Here is a 27,200-nt window from a genome sequence, read left to right as displayed (position 1 = left end):
CTATTACTAGCAATACTATAATTACTACTACAACTGCTGCTGCTGCTGCTACTATTACAACCACAAGTCAAATCTACGTATGGACATGGAATTTCCCTCCAGGCTGACAGAGAGTATTTGGCATGAATATATATGAACAGCGATGAGTATGTTGATTAGTCAAAGCTAATTCTGCTTTGGCCAATTAAAAGGGGAGTGCTATCTAAATGATTGCATAACATAATAAGGTTCCAGAACCAAGCTTCATGGTGTGACTGTAAATAAGACAATGATCACCTTTTTGTAAAATACATTTGCACCTGTGAAGAGCTTATGCATATTGCTATTGGAGAATCACTAAAACATAAGCGATGATTACATAATACACACATCAAGACAGGAATAAATAGCCAAAGACTGTTGGACAGCATAAACCATAAAAGATTCCACTCTACTGATTAACACTGACATTAAGGTGAGAGTCTGCTACCAACTTGTCTCCATGGAGACGTTATTGCTACCCCAGGAATGATCCATGGTATGACTTTAAACATATCCATCTAGCATTTATACATTACGGGTGTTTCTATTGCTCGAAAATGGAATAATTCCTTCTGTTAATCGGGGCGACTCTCCACAGATCCAAATTGTAATGTAGTGTAGTGCTGAACCCGCTTGTCTCTCTCAGGATAAATAGCTTTAATCTATTCTAGACAAAGCAATAACATTTCCATGGAGATAAGAAGGTGAATTAAGGCATTTGAATAAAAAAGACATTTCAGGACGCAAAAACATAACAAATGAATTCAGGAATAAAATCCAAAACTGTGTTTAAAATATTGCTTCAAGATTCAGGGTAGTAAAAAGACTGCTATCAGAGAAGTTTGGAAAAATGTACCTGCCCATGATTAATTTTAATACATGCTTCATTTCATTCAGTTTAAATGTAACCTGTAAGCAACTCTACACCCTACACTTTGTTGATAACACCTTATTTGTTTTTACAAGTAGAAAAATTCCATAACCACCTTTGTTCCCATTATTCTACTGATAACATCTATAGCCTGGACCAGCAGCAAAATAATACCCCCCTATGCTGCTGCCTCTGCACCTCAGTATAATTTTTTAGTTTGCTCTCAGCTGCTATAGCTTTCTCCCAGGAGCCTCTGCTGCGCTATCACACTCTAACTATATGAGAGGGCCTGCAGGAGCGCAGACAGGCCAGGTAAGTGAAGATGTCAGATCATTTTGCCCTAGTCCAACACCTAATTCTGTTGCCGAATTTCATGGAGAATGTGCACTCTATACGTAGCAAACAGGATCAAGATGATGATAGGAGACGACAGCGAAAGTAGAAAAAAGGGTGGGTGGAGTTTCTGTCACTTACATCAGGCTGCGCTTTAACCCTGTCCAATGATGTGAGCTGGGGTTTATATTTAGCTGCCTTGTCAAGAAATAAATAAATATGAAAGATGTGGGTTTGTTCTTATGTGATTGAAGTGACAGCAAAAAAATAAGAACAGAGAAAAACTGGCCAAGGTCAGCATAGGTGAGGGATGAGTGCATGCTGCTTACAAAGAGAAGAAAGATGGCATACATGAAAAACATCTCCAGGGCAAAAGATATATTACTTGACACACACTAAAACTGATACTACTGCTGTGGCTACTACAACTTATACTACTTTTTAATACTACAAGAGTTATTATCTTTAACACTGTTTCTACTGTCACTATACAATTACACATATTTCTTGATTCAATATTCAAGTTGCTCGAGGCCATGAAGTCAAGACAAGTTAGAGAGCGCAACAAACAACAGGCTGATAATATTTACAGTATAACAACCGCTGTGGCATAGTGGTTAGAGCTTCATCCTCACAGCAAGAAGGTGCCAGGTAAGGTTGTGCAATTAACAGAATTTTCACTGTGATTTCGATTTGTGTGTCAAACAATTTCGAAATTCATATAATCGAGTTTAAATGATTTAGGGTGCACTCACAAGAACTTTAGAACCGTGCTCAAGCACAGATTGCCCTTAAAGCGCAGTACGTTTGTCCAGTGTGAGCCCAATCAATCTATGACCAGGCACGGCACGGTTGGGACTTCGGCCCAGTTGCAGAAAGTGGGTAAAATCACAGGACGGTTACTCAGGTACGTGCACATGCACGACTTCACAAACCCTAACTCTATATGATCCCAGTTAGGTACGCTGATGTTACTCATACAATAACAGCAGTGAATAAAGTCCACTCTAAAACACACAGTGGATCCGTGCTGACCCTCAATAAGGACTGTGACAGAGACAAAAGTTTTACAGCGTCATCTCTTCCTGTCCTCACTCCTCTGCTCTGTTACTATATCCATAAACTCACGGAGGAGTGCATATTGCAGCAGAAGTCATATCTGCCTCACAATTTAATAAATATATCTGTCGCTGGACTTATTTTCCCCACTAAAGCGTTAGCTCTGCTGTGCAACATGTAACCAAACAGCACCGTGTGATGACGTCATCAGCCGTGGACTGGTTCGATTGTGCAGGTGTGAGTGCGGAACATAGAGTTCTATGCTATCGTGACTGAGCATGGAATGATTCTAAAGTTCTAGTGTGAGTGCGTCCTAAAGCTTAACAAAGTTTACTTTGGGATTTTTTTTTTATATAAATAAGTATATTTATTTTATTTTTTTAATATAGAGATTGTAGTACAGCTGGACATATCATTTATTTTGGATACATTTATGTTTTTCAATGCCTTATTTCATGTTCAAAGTATATTTTATATAAATTTTATGTTTTATACATCACAAGACTGCTCTAAGGTACATACTTGTAGCTTAAATTAATTTTCAATTGAAAGCTTTACTTAAATTATCAATATAACAAATTGTTGTTGCTTTTTTTGAGAGAGAAAGAGAAAAATGCATCGTGTAACTAAATCTTTTGAATAATCATGATTTCAATATTGACCAAAATAATTGTGATAATGATTTTTTTTTATAATCGAGCAGTCCTAGTGCCAAGTTTGACTCCCTGGCAGCCCCGGGCCTTTCTGTGTGGAGTTTGCATGTTCTCCCCATGTCTGTGTTTCCCCAAGCTCTAAAAACATATACAATATGCTTTTCCTATGGGTTAACACATATTACATAAGCTTTATGCTTGTTATAATGTTGTTACTTAATGAAAAACATACCTTGAGTTGTGTTGTGTTTTATTTGCACATGTTTGAGTATCTCTTTATTGCTCAAATGCTCTGTTCTGCCTTGTTCGGTCAGGTAGTGTTAGTTTTCAGGTTAACAGGTCTTCTGTTCAGTAAAGATATAATTAAATTAACCAAATGATTCTAGTGAAGGTGTATGGAGTTTAAAAATGCAGTGGCACAGTGCACTTTCTGTGTCACCACCTGACATCACAGTTGGAACATGTTTTAAACATGTGAATGAAACTAAACACAACTTAAGGTATATTTTGATGAGGAAACAACATTAGATCAGTAAATAGCGTGAAATGAGGCCTTTAATCTCAGTGGGAATAGCATAAAGTAAAGGTCAATAATTGTTAAGCAAAACTGAGTGTCTACGAAACATGACTCCAACAAAACAACCCTAATACTAACAAATACACATTTTACAAACACAACGGCTTCTCCTAATATTGTAACAGTGGCAAATAACAATGAATTCTATTACTGTTATCTCCACGCACACACACCTTTCTAACACTGATTTCAAAAGTGTAAAATGTTCTAAAATCATGAGCTACAACACCAAAGAGAACAAAGAAAATTTGTCAAGGTCGGCGAGGTGAGCTGTGTACAACACTGCTTACACACAGATTACAAAAGAAAAAAAATCTCATATTCGAACATCTCCAGGGCAAAATACACTGCTCCTAACAGAGAAATCAATACCTTGACACTTTCTGGTTATGAACTCAATTTCTTATTTTCTATCCTGGAAACTCTTGCAATGCTGCAGCAGGAATGAGGAAACAGCACCCAAGTCTGTCCTAAGAAAATGTGTTACTTCTAAAAAACGGAAATGACAGGGTACTCACCAGAAGTACCCAGGCCTCCCCAAGTGGTCCACTGCCTCTGCGTTGGATGCTGTCACTGCTCTTACACTGCGCTAGCCTTAATTAGCACCGTTTGGAAAGATGCCCGCAGCTGAAGGTGGTCAAAGCAAGAGAGGACTGTCACGCCACAAATTTAAGTCCTCAACGGGCCCCTGGAGAAACACAGCACAAGAGAAAATGGGTCAGAGTTATCGTACAACACAATAAAGCATATTTAAGTGGCCGTACTGCTATTCAAAGGTTAGAGGCTTAGTTTGGACAGTTGGAAGTATCCGAGGTAATGAACACAGGGTGGTTCCAAATTGTTAAGCTATGGGCAGTAATGCATTTGAAATTGAAGGCTGCAGCACAAAATTATACTAGCCATTTTCACACACAACCACCGGACAAGGTGCGGAGAATCCTTGCAGAGTCATGTCCAGACCATTTCATTCACACACGCCGCTATAGCAGGCTGTTGGGAGTACATGAATTCACACACCTGGGTAAATTTGTGTTAAAAAAGTGTGAATGAAACAAAACACAACTCCACGTATGTCTGTGGTGAGGAAACAACATTATAACATAAATCAAATATATTGTAATATGGGCTCACCAATTTCTCAATAAATAATTGCACATACAGTAGGATATATTTTATAGGTCTTTGGTATGGGATTTTTTTCATCTGCCAGAAATGCCTCTTGGCAATCAGTATCAAAAGGAGTGAAACACGTGGGAACCCATCTCCAGAACTTGAGTTAAAGATCCTGAATCATGACTTCCTTGCTGGAAGATTGGCCGATTGTGCCTGTTTTAGGTTAATGGGGGAAACTGGAGCACTTCCAATATCACTAAAGTAAAACCTTAAAAGCGCCTATGATTTTGAACAAGGGGCAATCTGACTTTAAAAAATAGAAATCAAAGTATCAGAAAGAGACTGTAATTTATACAGCTTTCAAATATACAGTATAGGATGTAATGAGAGGAAATAGTCTCTAGTGAATCTGCACGCTCCTTTAGCTGGTAAACATTATTTTATGTGTGACTACTTCAAAGCTTAGCAATGAATAGAAATAGTGTATATAGCTAAATTGCAGCTCACAGTGTTATGATATACAGCACACAGCTCATACTGTATGCATATTCTCCAGAGAGACATTTCAAAGTGTCCATTTGAAAGAAGTGGGACAATCACAACAGCTGCAGTGAGTCACTCCTCTGCTCCTCTCTCTATTATTAATGCCACTTCCTCCCAGCAGCAGTGCCACAGAGCTGGGTACAGACTAGGCGCCTGTGAGTAGAGCTGCCAGTGTACGGGGGACCAGCTGATGCCAGGGTTAAGGAAAAATTTAAACGGAAAGGGTAGGGATGGGATAATAAACAATAATATTGATAGACAGAACTAGATTGAAGACAGAAATCAGTTGTAGTGCAATTTTTGTAACTGTAAAAATAACCCAATAAAAATATAATCACCATTACACCACCAGATTATGCAGGAAAAAGCTATTTATCCAGATCATTGTTGCTTTTACTTAACACAAAGTAAGATTATACAGTAGGACTACAACCATAGATTTTATAAAGAAGTGAACTAAGAGCACACTTTTATGCACCCCTACCCTAACCCCCCTCCCTCATTATTTAAAGCGGGTCCACACTCACGGAAAGCGCAAAACGAAACGAGAAAAAGTGCCCGCTTATTTCAATAGTTTCAAAAGTTTAGAACTTAAATATTTCCTCCCTGAGAGTGTTCATGTAAGTTTGGACATTTGAAATGGTCGGTAAAGCTGTAAAACAACCGGTGTCTGTAGATGAGCTCCACCTGACTTCCTTCTTCACTCTCTCCCTCGTGCTTTCATGTGTCAGAATGCTAAAACCAAATTGGCCATGTATGGATGTTCAGAAGGCGTTTCTAACCAAATACATGATGTTAATTTTCTATGTAAATGAAGTGTAAATGAGCATGGAGGTGTTCGTAGTTCGGTGTTGGTGAATCAGGCGCTTGAGAAGGAATTCGGCTGCTTAAGAATACTTTGTGAATCTGGTTCTCTCAGCATCTTTTTAAAGTGGAAGTTCTGAACATTTTTAAAGAAAAGATTCATGAATGAGGCCCAATGAGACCTAACAAATACATTATAAACCAAATGAAATATGGGTCAAATATGGTGACTGAAGTCTTCTAGATGGAGAATATTCATGGATATAGTGTAAATTACAGATGACAGATGGCAATTATGATTATGAAAGTACAACTAGGATTTTTTTTTTATATAATCACAATTAGGTCATTAATTACCCAAGTATAATAGTTGCTTTTTAAGATGAATAATTCTCTGTTAAATGTCTTTATAACTCACATCTTTTAAACAATCACCAAGTTAATATGACTGTGACATTATTGTGAATTGCAATTATTTTGGCTTTTATAATTGACATCAAATTTCAATACTGTTCCATACCTAGAACAGATTATAGTTACAAGCTGCAATGTACAGAGGCAAAAGGAGTCACAAGATTTGTTACAGCTCTAATCTAAATTCAATAGGACTGTCACAAGAGCAGAAAGCAATTATCTCATAATCATAGGGAATGTAGTGTAGATTTGACACCAACCCAGACCCCAGGACATGCAACTGATCAGGCATAACACGAGGCTGAGAAGAAGGGAAAACAACAATAACATACAAGAACTTTCTTTTTACAAACTATGTGAAAAACAAACACTTTTACACTGCCAATTATCCCAGATTTTAACACCAAAGGTTAACATGTTCCATAATTAATCACACCAATTAAAATATGCTATCATGAAGAGAGAAGTTCACCTGCTTGATTAGAGAATAAGTTACAGTAAAACAATATTTTTTTTTGTCTAAGTCTAAAAAACAAAAGCTTTGTAATTGTTTTTTGTAAAAACATTTCTTAACAAAGTTCAAGTTCAAAATTTCAGACTTTTTTTTTTTTTAATCATTGATCTTTCTTTGCAGGAAGGCTATATGCAAAGAGGAAATTTTAGCACAATAACATGATTTGTCATTTTATGTGTACTAGTATGTTTTAGTCACATGCTTTTCTACCTTTAAGGCAATCAAAGCAGTTTACATCAAGGAATCCCTCACCCATTCAAACACATATCCATACACCAGTATACTCAGACACGGGGGGGAATGTGGGTTAAGTGCCTTGCCCAAGGACACAACAACAGTATTCATTTGTGGGAGCTGAAATTGAACCGCCAACCTGTGGTCTGCCAACAATGTTTAGGCCGTGGGTGAGATTCGAACCGCTGACCTTTGGATCAAAGGATAGGCACTCTACCAACTGAGTTATATTGTGTAAATGTAAAATAAGACTAGAATGCAAGCTATCATTCAAATATTTGTGTTTTGTGAGTGTTTTGGGTGCCATTAGAGGACACCCAGTTTGGTTTGGGGTCAGTTTACTTCTGAAAAATGCTTCAAAAGGCGATGACGTGCAGCTTAAGATGTGGTACCACTAAAAGAGGCCACTGATCTCACACTGTGCCAGAGCTCAGCTGGTGTTAAGGGCTCTGAGATAAAACTCGGCTTCAGCCCAAAATGTGTCTTTTGTGCTTCTGGGTACAAGGGGAATATACAATCACTGTGTGTGGAGATAACAGTGCCCATAATAGCGGTGATTTAAGAGGAAAGTTATAAAAGCTTTGAAAGATTAAGAGATTTTACTCTGGAAAATGCTTGTCAAATCCAGAGATGAAATAAGCACACACTAGATTTGTATTGAACTTGGGAGTATTTACGATGCCATGTGATAAATTTAGAATTAAAACATGTTAAAATTAGTTACTTAGGTAAACCAGTACTTTATGACTGGACTTCCTAAAGAAGGGGTCACAAAACACTCAAGATCAAGATAATTTTGAGAAATTATGCATTTTTAATGAAACCATATTAAAAAAAAAAAAAAGATTAAAAATTATCAGATCCAATTTTAAATGCAAAATTATTATTATTAAATTATCACAAGCACCAATTCCACTGTACAGAGTGGAGACATTATAATGCAAACCATTAATGTGAGTTTTCCACTTATTTAAGTAATACTTCTAAGTTTGTAAACCAACCACAAAAATTACCTTCAGTATTTAATAAGTGTATGGTAATAACATAGTACTTAATACATCAAGTTATCCATACTTAAGATTACACTTTTTATCTATCTCTCATGTTGTTTCTCTTTGTACAAATGCATGTGCAGTGGTTCAGTGTGCAGTGTGCAGTGTGCAGTGTGCAGTGGGGGCTGAGGATGTGTTCTGATCACTGCGTGCTGGTCAGTCTGCAACTCTGACAGTGACAGATGGGCCATAGAACACACCAGCAGAGCCAGTCATCTCATACAAGTCAATCTATGAGAGAAAGAGCTTCTGTACCAGGGATTGGGTTAAAGTTGGTGTGGAAACTTTTGTTGAGCTGTGGGCAAATAGTGTTTTAAATCCTATTGACTATTGTGATTAAAATATATGTCAAACTGCACAGACATTTGTATGTATATGATTAGTCCATGTGAGCTGTTACCTGTAGGCTATCTATAGATAAAAGAAAGATTAATCATACTATTCAATAAGGAACTACATCTACAACAAGTTCTAATGAAATGAAATATAATTTAATGTACAATCAGAGTACAAGTTAGTAGTACAACATATTCCTCTTAGCGGTCCAGGTATTCAAAAAGCTTTCATATTTTAACAATTAACTTAGTAGATCCTACTTATTTACTTCAAACGTTAAGAGTCAAGGTTTCCACCTTTGCCTTTCCTACACTATACAAACCAAATCTATCAGTCTGCTGTTGTACAATGCTGTACAAATATGCATATATAATATAATTAAATAAGCAACATTTTTACAATGGGTGATACACTGCACAATGATCAACTATTGAACTTTAAACTCCATTCCAATGTTTAATTTATTCTCTATATGGTCCATAAATGTAGTCTTTGTAGCATCTAGCTCAGTGCATGTTGAGCTCCTGAGGGGATAAGTGTTTTCAGCCTTTACCTGGGCACCCACAGGGACCAGTGTGAAACCAGCAGTAAAAAGCACATTGTAAATGTATATAGTGTGTGGATGTATGTGGAATAATAAGAATATACAGTGTGCAGGAAGCCTTAGATGCCTGAGGCGGGTTGAGCAGATCTACAGTGCCATGGGAAGAAGAGAATTCCCATTATCTGCAGCATTCAAGGCCTTCATGTGTATTTTTGCTCCAGTAAAACAATGGACTAGAGTTGGATAATTTATTAATATAATTTTAGATATTATATATGTGGTGTATGTTTGAGACTGTTTCACCAATATGAGTTCAGCCAGTTAAGCTTTTTTCCCACCAACCAGAGGACAGGAAGTTTGAACCTCCCCCAAAAGCACTTATATATTTCAGTCACAGCATTGGTGAGAGGTAACAAACAAACAAAAATTCAATCAAACTGAAAGGAGAAACATGGCTGTAACCACAAAGCTAGAAATTTATTCATGCTACTAGATTGCATAGCATAATACATGCTGCTGTTATGCCCTTGGGCAAGACATTTGACTTCCTGCACCAGCTGTATTGCTAGAGCTCTTTCATAATCATAAAAACAGACAATAGCTTTTTGGTTTGTTTACTGTACAAATAGAGGATATGTCAAATCCTTATGCAAATTGGTGCATGCTGTTGAGATGACTTTCAGTAGTGGCCTCTCCACAAAATACAGTCTCTGCGTATGTAGGATAAAAAAGCCCCAGGAGGACAGGTAATAAAATAATTTAAAATAACTTCCCAAACCTTGAAATGTCCTGAACCGACGTGGTGATATAAAAGAGTTTGTGACCTTTTTCACTGACTAAAACATCTGTCATTTATATTCAGAGAGTCAGGAGGAGAACAGCCCCATGATTTATTCAGGGTTGTCGCTGGGAGAATAAATGCTTCTTTATTCTTGTCTAAGTGGTCAATATTAATAATGCACACTCGCATATAAGTTGTGCATCGGTCTTGGCAAAGCTGAACGCGCTCTTCACCATGGCCTTTCTTGTCTTTCTCTCTCCATCCTTTGTGTGTCTGTGTCCTTGTCTCAAATGTGCCTATGGATAGATGTGGTCCATCAGCAGAAATCGGAGGAGCTTTGGTGGTTAGGTTTCTCTTGGAGGGCGACAGAGTGATCGACCCCAAAGACAGGAGAGGGAGAGGGGACAGTCTCTCTCTACAGCTCTAAGATAAGTCACATTCACAGATACACATAAACCTACAGTGAAAGTGTCAAAGACTGCCTCAATAAAGTGCACCTAATCTGTGATCAGTGTCATTTTGTCGTTGTTTGTATGTGTTGTAAGTAACTATGTAATTGGTGCCTCTTGGCAAGGTCTCCTTTGAAAAAGATCTTTTTAAACTCAAAGGAATATTTTCTTGGTTAAATAAATAAATATTACATATACAAGAAAAAAGGCAAGTTAGTGAGAAATTAAAGAAGTCTTATCTGATTTTTACAGTACTAAAGGAGTGAGTGGGTATTTAAAACTAACCACTTCCTCGCCTTACAATAACCCTATTGGAAACCAAATTGGAAACTGGAGTAGAGAACCAAAGCAAAGTCAATTCTACCACTGCTTACGACTGTCACTTCTGCCTTTGTAACCAGCAAAATTTTGCATTATTAAATACAGACAGTAGTATTAGCTAGGCAGTAGGCAATATTCAATAATTAATCTAGTATAATTGTGATATTATTTCGATTAATAAATAATACATTAAATTAAATACATAAATAAATAAATGCATACAGATTTAATATTAAATTATAATTAATCTTAAATTAATTAGAATGTAAGTTAAGTTAAGTAAATTAAATTTAATAACAAGAACAAGGTTAGAACAAACTAGGCTCACTCTCCACAATTACAATGGGGGCATGTAGGCCTTTCTGTATGTGGGCAGAAATGTATTCACATACACATTTACATTCTAGTTGTGTTACAGCAATACAATGTTATTGTCAAGTGAAAACAAATATATTACAATAATATGTACTAGAAATATGTATAAAAATTACTATAGTATAAATTCAACTCATTACCAGCCACCAGTGAAAATCTTCAAACATGGAGGTCATTGCTGAGCCTCTCCATCTCAAAGACATCCAGTTAACTCATAATTACCCACTTAGTCCATTATCTACTGGGGACAAGCACGCTGGATTTAATGTTAGGCTTTTATTATACTCACATTAAAGGATAGGGGAAATGTCACCAGCGCAATAACGGAGATCTGATGCAATTATCCACAAGGTGATTTATGGGCAAGATTTTACAGCAATAATCTCCTGACACGCTCGTATGTTCCCCCAATATACAATTTAGAGCAAGAGATGGATGCAGACGGGACTTCTCACAGACAACATAATATGCACATGTGGCAATATGCAAGATGGTGGCAATGCCATTCCACTATCATTGAGACCGTTTTTGATGGGATACTGCTTTTTTTTTTTTTTTTTTTACCTTGGTTCAACAGTAAGTCAAACAAGTATTTATTCCATGTAAATCTGCTATATTTTTGCATAAAATACAACTAAATAAAACTTTGTTGGACTTAAAAAGGGTGGTGTTACACCCTTTCTATAGGGTTTGCATTTTTAGCACATAACATATTTAGATCACTTAAATTTCTATGAAAATGTTATCAAGATGTGTGCCATCCAGGCAGAATCCATGGCAAAAGGATAAATTTTATTTGTCAACTGGACACAAGTTATAAAATGTTATATTGTTTGTTATATTGTTTGATTACTTTCAGTTAAATTTTTGACACTTTTTTTTTTTTTTTTAAATCTTACCTTCCCTTACTCCTGTCACTAAGCTATTCCCCGTTCAGAGTGCCATTACAACATAATCAGCGTGCATTCCACTATTAAAACTATTGGACATCGTATCAGGTTTGTGAAGTTGTGGTGTAACCTGCTCTTGTTTATTAGTGAAAAATGGCCGAAGAGGAGTGCTGCAGATCACAAGATTATGGATGACATATAAAAACACTTCAGGTATGTTTTTGACGTTATGACATGGTAGCTCCTAAAAGCTTAACAAAGTTGATAATACCCCTGAATACTCAAATATCATGGTCAAGGTCAGTTCAAATGTTGACAGTTTTGACAGCCTAATACACAGACTTGAATTATGCTTAAATTTCATTCATCTTTATTTTTCTTTCAATGCCAGGGCATAAAGATATGGCCACATGTATTGCTTTTGTACATTTTTCCCTCATATTATGCATCCTTGTTTTATTGAGTGTTGTTTTTTCTCAGGACCAGAAAACGGTAGTGAGTCTGACCATCAGTTGCCATGGCGATGTGCTGCAGCGCAGACAGAGTAGCGAAAAGCTGAGCGTAGGTTAAATCACAAGAAATCTATGCACACTTTAAGCTGCCTCACAGTTTTTACAATAGGGCTAGACAAAAGATAATTATGCAGTTAAGGTGGTATTCATATTTTTTTCAATAGCTTTGTACAAATATCTGAAATATATGGCATGATTTCCACACTGGCCTTGACAAAGATGTGCTCTACTTTAGCATTCATAAATATATTGACATCACATTCCTTTCTCAAGTTACTGCTAAATTAAATAATGTATGTCTAAATATGTCTCATCATGGCCGTTTCCAGTTATACACGTAATACTAATGCAGCAGTATTGATCTATGATGTGGAGTTTCTTGTTTAAAAAAAAAAAAGCAAAGCAAAGCAGAGATGTCTTACTGAAATGTCCTAACAACTAGGTCTGTCACGATGATTAGTGTATCAATTTATCATTCAATATATGAAAGCATCTCTTTTTGTTTTTTTGGTAATATGATAAGATTTGAGGTGTAGAATTTGAATTAATAACTTTTTATTACTCATTACAGATACAAATTAAGCACTCAAAGAGTTTCATTCTCCCATTTATTTATGGCAGCTCATGCTTTTTTAACCATATTGTAGATTTAGAATTATTTTCAATATTATTGTGTATGGTCAATATATCACATTTGAAAATTTGTTCGAGCCAGGCCAACTAACAACTGACAATAAATATGCATTTCAAAGCATATTTGGGGAGCAGTGTTTGCTGTGGTGTCGCCAACAAAAGTTGAAAGAAAATATTCATCTTGAAAATTTACAAACATCTTCAAAGTTAGAAGTGTAGGTCAAACTTACTGCACTTTTAGACTTATTCAACGCTTTGAACCTCAAAAGGCAATACTCATCTACAGATCCTTTAGTCCAAATCCTTTTCTGATCTCACTTTAGGGAAGACCTCTGGCCAGGACAAAGGACAGGAGAAGGTTGTGACTTTACAGGCAATCCCAGTTATATTATTACCCCTGTCCTCAATGCCCCCATCCTCACATACACACACAACTACTGATACTGCAGACACATTTACAATACTGTAATCCTTCTGGAGAATGTGGGCTCAAGCCAACATTGACTGGCATAAGGTCCTGCTGGGTCAGTCCCAAGATTATATAAATAGATACCAGCCTAGAGTTGAGTTCCTTTGAAAGTAATACATCAGATCAAATGTGACAATGCAGTGTCCAGGTTTATTTGATTGATGTTTTTGTTACATAATTTTTGCTTTTCAACATGCAATGCCAAACTATACAAAACCATTACACTGCTCAGTTACACTGGGGTATGCAAAAATGTTTATCACAGTACTTAAGTGCTGGTGCCCCTTTGCACATCCTATTGCGTGTATTTTTATATCTATGTGTGTTTTGTGGCGTGGCGGATCGTTGTATAAATAGGCTGAATATCAGTGGCGCGCCCTCGCTCGCTCGCACGCTCTCGCTGCTCACCACCTCACACTCCACGCACCTGGGCGCGCGCTCGTCGCCTTGCACGCTCCCCTGCCTGGGCTACTGTTCACTGTAAGCCGCACTATGCTTGTTAGCCTTCCGTCTTTGACCTGACTGACTGATGTCCTGTTTTCACCCTTTGGTTTGGTAAGATTAGTTTGGGGACGTCTTTTCGTTAGGTTATCAATGTCGGCATCGGCTTCAACCCCCCTCTGTGGGGTTGGCCGGGTGCTGCATCCTTTTGTTCTGGTACGCCGGCTCTCCAGGTCCACCTTTCTGTTGTTAATTTGTTTTTGGGCACGGGAGGGGTATTAGCTTTTTTTAAAGTAAATGAAATTAAAAATAAAAGCTTAATCTAACCCTTTCTAACCCCTTATTTTTCTAACCCTGTGTCCTCTTTAATATGTTTGATCCACCCTGGGTCATAACACCGTATAAAAAGAAAAAAATTGACATAATTGACTTAATTTTAGTAATATTTGTGCTTTCTTTAGGGCAAGGGCTGAGGGCTATTCAATGGTGCATTGTGTACCTGTTCTGGTGGCGGGTCCGTCAAATGCTTTTCTCCATGGAGACATTATTGTTTTTTTCTGGAATGTTTCATGATATGGAATTAAACAAGAATACCTGTATTTCTAGGTTTATTGGAGCTATAAAATCACCTGGAATTTAATAAATGTAAGCTAGAGCTATTAATGTCATACTAAGGAACAATCCAGGCAGAGCAGTTGTATATCCATAGAAACAAGCAGATGATGGACCCCCAACCAAAAAGTTGCACAGTGAACCTTTATGCTATTGTTAACTTCTGCTTCTGTTCAGTGTTTAATTTGCTCTGACGGCAGAAATGAGCCACCATCTCTGTCTGTATCCCCTGAATTTTATCACAACATTACAAATTTCATAACATCCCAGTGAACTAAGTGAAGTTTTTGTCACTTAAGTTGGAAGTAAGAAGAAAGAAATATTGCCAAGTGTAAGGATTTGACTGTCAATATTTTAAGTATCTGCCAATTCCTGATTTCAACTGTTAGGACAGAGACTAATTACAAACTTTGAAAAATATTACAAGGTGTTTTGGGGCAACACTGTCCAGTAAATCATCATATTACACAAAGTTATAAACCAAAATAGAATAATCGACTGAACCAGTATCTTAGAACCTATATTCAGTTCATTTAAGTTTTAAATATAGGCACCGATATCCAATACCAGTATCGTATCAGCACATCCCGAGAACAAATTGTGATAGCGACACAACTTATTCAAGCATCTACTAAATTTCATGTTATATTTTTCCAGTCTCCAATGGTCATTGTTAAACTTGTGGCCAAAGCTAATAAAGCAGTAAAGATGCATTATGTAACTTTTCTGGTGGAGAGTCCGTCAATTGTGTTTTTCCGTGGAGATGTTATTGTTCTTTTTCTGGAATGTGTCACAGTATGATATTAAACCTTTCTATCATCATGGACACCAAACCAGGGCAAGTTACAGGTCAGATCTGTGGAGAGAGGCAAACCTGCTCACAGTCAGAATGCCTGTTTTTCTAGTATTTCTGAGCTATAAAAGCACCTGTAATTGAATAAATGGTAGAACTGTTTAATGTCATACTGTGGAACATTCTAAGCAGAGAAATGACATATCCATAGAAACAAGCAGTTGACAGGCCCATAACCTAAAAGTTACATAATATACCTTGAAGTTATATAGCTAGTTCTGATAAAAAGTTGTAGTACCAGTAGAATAATACGAGCCTTATACTGTTGCAGATTAAAGGCACACTCCTGGCAGTCAGCTGTGACAGATATGACAGGTCCATGCTGATATTTCCAGTGCTATTACTTTAACACCAACCACAACATATCTCTAGATTCCCTTCGTCTTTACAGCTGTCACTCTAGGGAACACTTGCGACTGAATTTCAAATGATCTTCAGTGATACTACAGTACGAAGGTGTCATTTTGACTCCAGCCAGCAGCTAAAGCTAACCTCCGCATGCTCCTGTTACATCTAAGGCAGTACGTGATGAGAAGACAACTGTCAACACATTCAATACACAATTTTACAGAGTAGTCTTGCTCTTTTAGTTGGAACAGTTTAATACTATAACTACTGTAGTGTTTGGATGTCAGACGTATCATTTTCACTTTGGCTTCTTATGTTACTATGCACATTACCAGTCAAAAAGTTTGGATGCACCCTCTTATTCAATGTTTTGTTGTTTTTTCTTTAATTGTACAACTTTCTACACTTTATATGCATACAGAAGACACCATATATATGAATTAAGATATATGGAATTATGTATTAAAGAAAAAAAAAGGTAATTTTAAAAATATATATTTCAAATTCAAATATATATTTTTATATACATTTTTTCTTTACTACATAATTCCATATATCTTGCTTTATATATTTGATGTCTTCCATGTCTAAAATGTAGAAAGTATTAAAAAATAAAGAAAAACATACTGAATGAGAGGATGTGTCCAAACTTTTGACAGGCAGTGTATGTGTGCATCATAATATATCATAGTAAACCCAGTAAGAGACATGGGTAATTTTGTTTTCCCATCTATTTGTAGCTATAGATGGATATATAGAAGGGCTTAAGATTTTGATAATATAATTGCGCAATATTAGTTTTTCTTGGTCAAATTTTTCAAGTAAAATTGTTAGTATCTTATTATGTAAACTACTGTGGTGTGTTCTTTAGTTTATATACAGTATGTGGTTCTCAATGCAAACGTATCCCTATAATAGTACTTTCAACAATACATCCACAGAGAAAATTCACTTAAATTAATAATTCACATGGCTAATCCAAAATCTCCCATATAAAATGCATTGTGATTCAAAGGCACTACTAAAATTCAACATAATTCACTGTCATGATAAATACTATATCGACAATAAATGAAAGCTGGAACAATATTTTTGGGGTCAATATTAATCTTTTTTTGGCTATGCAATAAGATTTAAGCTGTAAAGGTTGAATTAATAACTTCAGTGATTACATATGCAAAGTCAGTAGCCTAATAAAGTGTTTAATTCTTCAATTTATTTATGTTTTTTAATAATATTGTTATTTACTTCAGCAATATATCAGACTTCAAAATTTGTGATCGTGACCTAGTCCTATTGGAACCTAAAGTAATAACATGTACCCCATTTTGTAAGTAAGATAGTGATATCAGTATGAGCCATCTGACTTCACTTAATGTGCTAAACCATACATGCAATCTTCTATGCCATAGGCCTACAGCAAATGTCACTGGCGTCTAATCACGGTTCACATTATGTATCATTATGACCAACCACACAGCTGCCAATGACAATTAAGCTAGCCGGTGGCAGTTAGCGCAGTGGAGCAAACAGTGAGAAAATCCCCTTTACATGCTCTGCCCCTTGACTCCGGTACAAGCTCCCACAAGCACTCTCCTTGACACCCTCAGAGGTAATACACCTTCTGCTGATGAGGTCCCTGCACCCAGCCTGCGCCATTACTGCAGGAGAGGGGGTGGGGGGTGGGGAGGGGTGTCTGAAGAGCTTTGGTGTCCATAAAGCGGTTTTTAGTGGAGAGTGGAGAGGTAGGCATTACAGTGAGGAGAGCGAGAATGTCCTTGTAGCATGGCTCTGTGATGGTAAGTGAGCACCCATTTTAATAACAAAATGGATCATTAAAGTTTTGATAAAATATGGGCTGTATACCAGAAGATTATGTAAAACAATCAATCAAAATGCATTCACCCTTTTTCACCTGCTTATTTCTGTCAATGTCAAGGTGAATGTTGTAAATAATTTCATCCTATAACATCCAAATATAAAAGTGCATGTTAGGGTGTTAGGAACGTGTTTGACTGTTTTTCCTGTCCGATAATCAGGAACTGCACTGTTAGCATGCTAGTTCTTGTTAGCATTATCGTCACCGCTCTGGCCTTTGACAGTTGTGAAAAAGACTTATAAACTTATCGCGGTGAATAATTAGAATGCTCAGAATGCATAAGGTAAGTGAGGAATAACTTTCAACCACTGCAAACCATTGCCGTTACTGTAATACTGCTGTCAGAAATAAAATATATATTTATAAAGTAGAATTATGAACTAGAGCCTGTTTTGTAGTGTAGATCCATGGTGCTCAAATCTTGCAACACAAAAACATACATGTGTTTAAATAGTGGGTGGAGACTGAAGCATCAACTCCACAGCAACCTAATATCCTGCAGGATAACAGCCAGTGATAACAAACAGATCCCCATTCCTCATAAACAATGGTGAGCTCATTGAAAAACGGAGCAACAATCCAGTAGGAGTGGGCAATATATACAAGGTGAATATCTATAATACTGTTTTTGCTATTATCCTAATATCAGTGATCAGATATATGTTTGTAGTCTATCAGAAATGCTCATGTCCCTTATGTATTCTTAAACTACTTATTCAATAATCTAACCTTCCATATCTTCGAAACAACAATTTCAGTATCATCTTAGGGACACCACTACACAACCAGCCAAAAACATGCCCCACAGTCAAAATTCTCCAGCTAAGGTAGTTCGGACCAAGCCTAGCCTAAATTCTGCTGAAGGATGGTTTCAAACGCAGAGGACAAATTTCTCTATTGGGACAATGAAGTGAACTTTAAGATCAACATCTCCAGGGTTAGTATTAGTATTTGGCAAAATGCATTTAGTAGGAGATTTCTTTGCACTAAACCTACTGACAAGTCTAATGTGAACATAGACAAATGACAGGGCCTCCTCCTCCATCTGCAGAGAGAGGCCTGACAGGGCAGAGTCAGCTCCACTCTGAGCTGGTGCAGTCTCCACTTCACATTCGATCAGTAGGTTTGGACTTGTGCTTGCCTCCTGGTATCCTGCTTTCTCCATTCACAGCATGGGCCAATGGTGACAGGTTGGTGGGGTTATGGATCATGATGATTGGCTGTAAGTCTGCTGGTGAAGGGCATGTTTTCACTCCAACACAAAACACTCTACATCATGGAGAAGCAGCAGAGGAGTGGCACAGAGCATTTATAGTTTACTATACTGATGCAAACTGTCATGGTGCTAGTTTAATCTGAGAGACTACACTAAATTACAGAATTGGAAATAAGAATCTAGAAATGTAACCTTTTCACACAAAACTAAATTTAACAAAAATAATTTTATGCCAGATATAGGAAAATACGTATGTGTGTGTGAGACCGTGTTCTTGGATAGTACGAGCATTTTAAATGAGACGAAATACTGATGATGTTTTTAATTGCGCATTTTAATTATTGTAACTGTGACATCAACCTGTGCAGGGACTGCCGGAAGGAACTAGTATTTTTGCTAAAACTTGACAAATGGTGTTTTCTTTTTTATAAGGCTACAGTATTTTGTGCATTGTCTAAATTAAACACATTAATTAACAGTACTTGTTTACATTTATCCCAGATGCCCTCCCTGACAGGCCATAAAAACAGAGACAATTTGAGACTATTTGAGACTATTTTTTCCAAGAGGTTCCTCCAAGAAATCATCTTACCCCCATAGGTTGGAGGTTCGAATCCAGCTCTCAACATAAACATCTCAGGTTGAGCGGTCAGATCCACTGACCCACAGGTTGGCTGGTGTGATTCTAGCTCCCACAGATGAATGCTGTCGTTGTGTCCTTGGGCAAGACACTTAACCCACCTTGCCCACAGTGTCTGCGTACACTGGTGTATGAATGTGTGTGTGAATGGGTGAGTGGTTCCTTGTTGTAAAGCGCCTTGAAGTGCCTTGAAGGTGGAAAAGCGCTATAGAAAAATGTGACCATTTACCATTTACCATAGCACCTACCAAACCCCTGAGTAAAAACACCCATTGTGATTGTTGAAATAACTGAAAACTGCTCTATATAGTTTAACTGAAACCTGCTTAGGAACTTTTCAGTACAATATCCAGTACCGTTTTATACAAGCACACAATGACTAAACCCAGCAGTCAAGCCTAACAATGTGGCCATTTCCAACATTTTCCTGAAAACCCTTTATGGGAAAAACAACTCCTGTAGCCTTTGTTCCTTCCTCTTAATTACTGCAGTGTGTCAGCTCAGGCTACCGCACGAAAATACATTTGCAAGATGAGGTTTCCTACCATTAGAAACATTCTTATACTAATTGCGTGTGTTTGGTGGTATGGGCATTATAATGATGGGCCAGAGATATGCCGATAAAGCAGAATCCATTACTAATTGCTGAGTAGAGTAAAAGCTGAAAACTGATCTTTCTTCATGTGATAAGCACAGAATCTATGTAAAACAGATATGGATATATTACAGCATCTATTAATACCAAGAAAGATTGCAATTTAGATTATCATGTGATAATTGCTACTTCAAAAGAATCCTTTTCTTTTGCACAATTTCAAAGGTTTTGTTATATATTAAGGTCACATGCATGTAGTATAGGGATTAAAGTGTACTGTTCAATATATGTGCCTTTAGGTGAGAAAATCTGGTGGCTGGTTTAAAAAAAAAGGCTCTGTAATGTATGTATATTACTCTATAGCCTTCATTTATATAGCACTTTTCTAACTTATTTTATTCATGTATTGTAGTTAGTTATGATTGTTATCATCAGCGTTATGTTACTTTATGTAGGTGCAAAGTCTTTTCTGGTATGGGTTTACCACCTGCTTGTCTGGAAATGTTTTGCTTTGCCTGAAATGTTCCACAGTGTGTTTCACAGTGCACCTTTAAAAGCAGTATGTAAAAGGAAAGTAGTAGTCTTTAGCAGTCAGTGTTTTCTTTTTTTTTTTTTTCCCCAAACTCGGCAGTAGAAGTCGTCCTGCTTGGTTACATTTGGAGATATGACCTGTCACACTGAGCACACGTGTCCGCTGAAGATCCTGTGGATATTCACTGAAGCATTACATTAGAGTTGTAATATAAAATGTCCCCTGTGTGAAAGTGACATTGGTCTGGAGAACATCAAGGACTGAAGAGTACCCATGCATCTGATCTACACGAAAACCTTCAAGATCAGGTGAAAAGCAAAGTACGAGTACTTGCAGTATTTTACCCATATGTAGTATGTAGTATATAGTATATAGTAGAGTACTACTACTTTTTTTACTTACTTCTTGAGTTTTTAATCATAATTTGAGTTTAAAAATGAAAATTAACCAAAAACTCACGAAGCAAAGCACAATAAACAAGCTCCAGCTCTGTCAACAAACTTGCATCGGAGGCAATATATGAGCTGTGATTATTTAGCAGCCAAAGCACTCAGGAAAATCAATAACATGTGCAAACATCAAACCAAACACGATTTGTGAGGCCCTCTTCATAAGGCTAATGAGAGAGAGAGGCGGGGGACTGAAGTGAATCAAAGAGAAAACACTATCACAAGTCGTCTGGCAAATCATGTAGTCAGTGTGATAAGAAGTTTAAGGCTTTATGAATTCTTTTGCATTTGGGGAATGGACATTTTAAGCTCCAAGGTCAGAGTCAAAGTCAGCTCATAATTAAACCAGTACAAAGTGTGGATGAGTGGTTACTATAGAGACCCTTTGCTGGTACGTGTGTGTGGGAGTGGGCTAGACATGATGACAAAAATACCCTGTTTTGATTGCTTATTCCCTTTTGAAAAATCTTCTATATTATGCCTCAATTTTGCACTATACAGAATTGAGCTGTTATAATGTTGTTACCTCCTCAAAAACCTACCTGGATGTATGTTTTGTTTCATTCATATATGTTTGAATAACTTTGGTTTATTAGTCTGTCTACATCTCCTGAGCCAAAAATGCTAATTCAAATGTGTGAATGAAACAAAACACAACTCCTGGTAGGTTTTTGATGAGGAAACAGATAGCATAATACGGGCCCTTCTAGGTTCAGTGCTGACACAAAAAGTCACTAGTGCATTGCCTCTTTGTTGTATTCATAACGTTAATGATATAAACCATGCTATTGTTTAAAAGGAAAGAACATTTCATATGTTTTCATGATTATTGTGCCAGGTTCTCTTTGATTTTATGCTGTGGTGATTATTGACAGATTAGATATCTTGTACTTGACACTACAGAGAAAGAAACACAGTGCTTACAACAAGAAAGCGACATAAAGATACCAACTGTGCTACCGGACCTACCATTTCTCAGCACCATACATTTGGCAGGCGTGTATGATATTTACTCACCAGGAGCCTTGTTAAAAATCACAGCCAAAAGTTGCATAGTTTCACTGCGGAACCATTGCATATGTTAAGTACAGGGTGTAATTATCATTCTACATGTTTGCATTCGGTGTCAAAGGCAGATGGTTCTAATTTAATCAGGTAGGGCATCTGACACAAAAGAATGTTCCATATCTAATTCATTATAAACCATGAGGAAAAAGGAAGCAGTTAAATGAGAATAAACAAAAAGTAAGCACCTCCAGTAGATTTGACCAGGAAATATGACTACCTTCTATTTGTATTTAAACAGGCATTAATATTTGGCTCTATAGCTCAATACATTGTGTAATAGTTAGAATGATGCTATTTAAAGGTAGCCATTTTCAGGGGGCTTTAGCTAAGATGGGTAAGTTAATGTGTCTTTTTTGCACTCAAACTGGCATTCTCCTCCCATTTCAAAAGACTTCTAACAATATGCATTGAAGCCTGCGGTTGATGTGGTGCTTCAAATAGAATCACTTCTCTGCCTGCCGCTCAGCTGCAAATGTAAAATGTAATTCTTTGACACGAGTCTCCACAGCCTCCTTCAGAGCATCTGTCTCTCTCTGCACACTTTAAGTAGCAATTTGGGCCCTTTTTGAACCCAGCTTAAAGTGCAAAGAGCGATTTGTCATGCAAGACATTCCTCAAGACAAAAGTTCAAAGGTGTTTTATGAAGTATGGGATAATGCTCCGCCTGGGGAGAACAGAGAAAGATCAAATAGAAGAGGTGTCTGTCCTTTTGGACTAAATCCTGCCTTCCTCCACAGCAGCTCTGGCCTGTGCACCCCCCAGCATGGGACTCCAGTCCTCATTTGTCACCGGGCCACCAGCCCAAGAGGTTGTCTGTGTGTGATGAATGAAGCCAGGGACTGTGTCCTTACTGTGCCATCCATCACCTGCACTGAAGTACAGCATTAGAGACGCAGCCGACAGCTGTGCACCCTTACAGCCACATACACTGTGTAAATGGGACAAACATGCTGTAAAACTGTGTCATTCATTTACATGGCATTAGGCATTTCAGTAGTTAATACTGTATTTACTACTACTAATAAAGATATAGTATTGGTCTGAAATAGCATTTTTGGGCACTACATGTTGTTTTACATTTGTCAATTTAATCATTAACTTCTCTGTCACAATCAGTGGTGGTAAGGCAGCGCAGGGGCAAGCTGATAGAAACGTGACAGTTATTCTGCACGTACAACTTTACACACTTGCCCTAGGACTTGCCTTTGGACACAACAGCAGTAGTACTTAATCATGGTACTGAACTGAGCTAAAACAAACCCATTAACAAACCCATGATAAAAAAAATTGGTAAAACAATATTATTATGCAAGTGTATGTTGGTGTACAGTGGGTGTTTATTAATGTGAATGTGCGTTGTTAAAGTCCTGTCAAAACATACTGCTGAAGTGTCTGTTCCTCTCTGTAGCAGCTCTGAGCGGTGTCAGGTGTGCAGAGGGTCTGATTTTCCCAAGGATATCGCTGCTGAAATAACTGCCAGAGCAACACATGTTTTCAGAAATAACATTTAGAGAGCTGTCATCTTCTGGCCTTGAATATCAATTTTGTGACAACGTGGACTTGGTACTGAAGTTATAAGGGCCGTCAAAACCCCAGCTGCCCTGCTAAGTCTGCTACACTCTTTTATGTGCAATGAAAAAGTTAACATGCAGGCAGCAAAAATATAACACATTTCACTTCACTGTTGACTGTGTGTTAACTTGTATATGACAAATAATTCTGAAATCTCTAAGTCTAAAATGATTATCTTCAAAATGGCATTTTCAAGTTCAGGTGGTATTGTCTTTTCTGTTTGATTTTCAAGTTTGCTTAATATTGTTAATGCAAATTCCAATGCATCGCTTGTAAAATATGATTTCAAATCCCATTAGGATTAATACACAACACAATCATCTTATGGAAATCTCATTCTGATTGTTTTCTTCTCAATCCTATTATTATTGCAGATGACACTTTTTGTTCAGTTTTACTAAATTAAAATGAAAATCCAAATGGACAAATTGCCTTTTTGCTCCTCACAGACAGACAGCAAAAGCATCTTTTTTCTTAATCTGAAATGAAACTATACAATTGGATATGTCCATCATAGTGGCAGGACATCAAATTAACTTTTGACACTAGAGCAGGTTTAGCATGAGATAAGGCTATTTCACGCTCTCACCTCTCCTCTCCTCCTCTAAGCTGCCTTTCTTTAGGCGCACTATGAAACTTTTTTTGTTCGGAGTCTGTCACCTGGATGTCATTGATCTTCCTGGAATGTTATGACATTAAACAGTTCTACCTTACATTTATTCAATTACAGGTGGTTTTGTTACTCGAAGTGCCGAGACAAACAAGCATTATGACTGTGAGCGGGTCTGCCTCACCACAGATTTGACCTGTAACTTGGTCTGGTTTGTTCTCCATAAAAACAGAAATAATTGCAAACCAATATAATTTCCATTATGCCACCATACTGCGCAGAAAAAAGCTACTTATCCTCTTGTTTTCAACATATGCATTTATTCACTACATGTGTTTTTTATTGCTCAAAAATACAATAATTCCTTCTGTGAATGGGGGCGACTCTCCACAGATCTGAGTTGTAGTGTAGTTCTGTAACCTGTTTAACTCCCTCATGGTAGATCTATATTGTGGAATCGTGTGATTCTAAACAAATCAAGAATATTTCCATGGAGACAAGCAGGTGGCAACCTCTCCACTAGAAATGTTATGCAGTGCACCCTTAATCACAAATATTTTGGCCATGATAATTGCAAGTTTCATAATTGTTGAGTGGGCGCATGCATTTCTTCTATTTTATCCTTGACAGTTCATCCTTTGCGTTTGAATCTGTTATTCTCAAATTAGACCTCAGTAGTTCTTTTATTGACCTGCTTTAGTCAAGGGCATCTCCTGCTAGAAAACACCTCCATGTTTACTCTGTCCTCTCAACCTGAAAGTCTAATACAGGGATGTAGCCTGAGGGAGTGCAGCGGGTCCATGTTAACAGTGAATCTTTAATACACCAATCAAGCATGACACAGTCACCACTAATAGGAAGGGAATATCAGATTATCTTTTATTTATGACAGCTATTATTGGAATAGCCATGGCAAATGTCAGTGGTTTCTTAGACTTTATTGATCCACAAGGATCAAGAAAGAGCAAAAATATAAATAGTAATAATAAATAAATAAATAAATAAATAGCAAAAAATTGCAAGAAATTGGTGTCAAAAAGGCATAAGTATTGTATATGTACAAGAAAAATAAAAATATAAAAACACATTAAATATATTTCGGCTATATACACAAAGTCCTAAGGAGAAACAGTGGAACGATTAAATAATGATTGACAGTGGGTTGTCTATTACATAAGGGTGACTTGCTGTACAGTTGTATCGAGTATGTTATGAATTTAATCCCGTATCTCTCACTGTTTGAGTGGAGCTATAAAAGACTTTTTGAGCTCCTCTGTTCCTCTATTTCACCAGTAAGCATGGGGACTTGAGTAAACAAAACTAAGGGCAAACTGTAATGAGGAAAGGATGAGACCACCTCCTAAAAAACAATATAATAAATACATTTAAAAGTTATGTATTTATTTATGTTTGTTACTATATTTTATGTAAGTTGATTTGGTAAACAAATTAATCCATAATGTTATCACTCTGAATAAATGTAAAAACTCTCCAATGTAAAGATAGCGTTCAACCTCATAGCTTTAGGTACCAAGATAGTTTATGTTAGATTGATGGACCTAACACATTAACATTATGGCCACAACTACTGTAAATCAAGTGAAGGGGTCCAAAAAAAAAAAAAAAAAAAAAGAGAGTTAATTTAAATGTTAAACATACCATATCTGCCCATACAAGTAAGCCACATATTTTTAATTAAGCATATTTTCTAGATTCTCCCACTGTATGATTACTTTATCTTCTCTAATACTCAGAAAGGGGCTAGGCGACTATGTAAATATACTGAATGACCTGGACTACACTCTCTCTCCGCTGATCTATATAGCCAAACCTGGGGGAAGAGATACTACTGTACAGAGGGCATTGTCAGGCTGTGTGACTGTGTTCTGACTCAGGTGGTCTCTGGAAGGTGGTTTTCTGTTCAGAAATAAAGACACTGCGCTTCTCTTCACCTTGAGATGTTTCCTTGGGCAAAGCCCTTTCAGTTAACATTTATGTCACTGTAATTTCAAAACTACTTCCACCTCTGTAGGCTACGTGCCCTGTCTACTAATTCTTGCATTTTTGTTTTTGGGCATGAAAAATTCAACCTTGACACATTTTCTTTTCATGCAAACTAATGTGTCTCCATCAGATAAGCCTTGTAGTTTCAAGTTTGTGGAATAGATTTGAATTTAATTTCGATTGCACAGAGCAGATAAGCAAAAGGCATCATGGGTTTTGTAGATCCCCATAGTGAATTTTCAAATGTTTTCAATTAAAGCAAAGTCAGTGTGTCAAAAACTCCCTGAAGATTCAATGGAAATATTTTAATCAGTAATGATAAATTACTATTCTTTTGACACTTGGCAATTATACATTTTTCCATATCCTCTAAAATGAGACAGTTGGAGGAGCAAATCTCATGTAACCAGTGGTGACATAACAAAGTAAACGTAGTAAAGTACTATCCTTAAGTAGAATGCTTAGATATCTTTACTTTACTTTCAGTAAATTTTCAAATCAAACTTTTTTCATAGAGTGCTTTTCATACAAAAAAATGCAACACAAAGCACTTAGAGTGGACACTTTTTACTTTTCATTCACTATATTTAGGAGCAGGTATCTGTACTTTCTAATTCACTACATTTTTTAACTGGACTGAACAGTAAAAGTAATTTTCATATAATTTGAGGGGTTATTTGTACATCCTGACTAAAGGTTTTGAGTAACAGTTTCTGCTTTGAGCAAATAAACATAAATACACAAATTCATAAGAAAAATTCAGCCTGCCATGAACCAGCCTATTGACTTTGTTCATCAGGCCAATCACAGAGTAAAATTAGAATTGCCAAATGAAGTAACTAAGCCCAATTAGTTTGAAACTTGTACAATTACACAGTGACTC

At 37.0% G+C, this 27,200-nt stretch overlaps 1 protein-coding gene across 1 annotated transcript in view; it reads right to left on the bottom strand.

Annotated features, from left to right (window-relative positions):
• Positions 1-27,200, bottom strand: part of b3gat1a (beta-1,3-glucuronyltransferase 1 (glucuronosyltransferase P) a) — a 166,541-nt gene that overhangs the window by 35,928 nt on the left and 103,413 nt on the right. The window contains exon 7 of the mRNA XM_020926886.2: positions 4,033-4,202. The gene's annotated coding sequence lies outside the window, so the exon portion shown is untranslated. The remainder of the gene's footprint in view (positions 1-4,032; positions 4,203-27,200) is intronic.

This window comes from Boleophthalmus pectinirostris, unplaced genomic scaffold (assembly GCF_026225935.1).
Source record: "Boleophthalmus pectinirostris isolate CB_2022bp ecotype Guang Dong unplaced genomic scaffold, ASM2622593v1 HiC_scaffold_9, whole genome shotgun sequence".
NCBI lineage: Eukaryota > Metazoa > Chordata > Actinopteri > Gobiiformes > Gobiidae > Boleophthalmus > Boleophthalmus pectinirostris.
The sequence above is the reverse complement of the archived record's forward strand: the minus strand, read 5'-3'. Positions and strand labels throughout refer to the sequence as shown.